Below are 1361 nucleotides of genomic sequence, written 5' to 3'. Positions count from 1 at the left end.
TTGGTGTATAGGAATGCAACTGATTTCTGTACATTGATTTTATACCCTTCGACTTTACTGAATTCATTCATCAGTTCTAGAAGGCTTCTGGTGGAGTCTATTGGGTTTTCCATGTAGAGTATCATGTCATCTGCAAAAAGAGAAAGTTTGACTTCTTCCTTGCCAATTCTAATGCCTTTTATTTCTTTTTGTTGTCTGATTGCTGATGCTAGAACTTCCAGCACTATGTTAAACAACAGTGGTGAGAGTGGACACCCCTGACGTGTTCCTGATCTCAGGGAGAAAGCTCTCAGTTTTTCCCCATTAAGGATGATATTAGCTGTGTGTTTTTCATAAACTGCTCTTATAATGTTTAGGTATTTTCCTTCTATTCCCACTTTCTCAAGGGTTTTTATTAAGAAAGGGTGCTGTATTTTGTCAAATGCTTTTTCTGCATCTATCGACAGGATCATAAGGTTTTTATCCCTTCTTTTTTTAATGTGATGGATCACATTGATGGATTTGCAGATATTGAACCATCCCTGTAACCCAGGAATGAATCCCACTTGATCATGATGGATAATTCTTTTTATATGTTGTTGAATTCGATTTGCTAGTATCTTGTTGAGTATTTTTGCATCTGTATTTTTTAAGAATATTGGTCTGTAGTTCTCTTTTTGACTGGGTTCCTGTCTGGTTTGGGTATCAAGGTGATGCTGGCTTCGGAGAATGAGTTTGAAAGCTTTATTTCTATTTCTATATTTTTGGAATAGTTTGAGAAGAATGAATATTAGCTCTGCTTTAAATGTCTGGTAGAATTCCCGTGGGAAGCCATCTGGCCCTGGGGTCCTATTCGTTGGGCAGATTTCGATAATGGATTCAATTTCTTCACTGGTTACTGGTCTATTCATGCTTTCTGTCTCTTCCCGTTTGAATTTTGGTAGTGCATGTGTATTTAGGAATTTGTCCATCTCTTCTGTGTTGTCCAGTTTGTTGGCATATAGTTTTTCATAGTAATCTCTGATGATTGCTTGTATTTCTAAGGGATTGGTTGTAATAGAACCTTTTTCATTCATGATTTTGTCTTTCTGAGTGCTCTCTCTTTTTTTTCTGAGGAGCCTGGCTAGAGGTTTATCGATTTTGTTTATTTTTTCAAAGAACCAACTCTTGGTTTCATTGATCTGCTCGACGGTTCTTTTGGATTCTATATTGTTTATTTCTGCCCTGATCTTTATTATTTCTTTTCTTCTACTGGGTTTGGGGTGCTCTTGCTGCTTCCTTTCTAGTTCCAGTAGATTCTCTGTTAATTTTTGAATTTGCGCTCTTTCTAGTTTGTTGAGATTGGCCTGGATTGCAATATACTTTCCTCTTAGGACTGCCTT

The sequence above is a fragment of the Suricata suricatta genome, chromosome X, assembly GCF_006229205.1.
Source record: "Suricata suricatta isolate VVHF042 chromosome X, meerkat_22Aug2017_6uvM2_HiC, whole genome shotgun sequence".
Lineage (NCBI taxonomy): Eukaryota > Metazoa > Chordata > Mammalia > Carnivora > Herpestidae > Suricata > Suricata suricatta.
The sequence above is the reverse complement of the archived record's forward strand: the minus strand, read 5'-3'. Positions refer to the sequence as shown.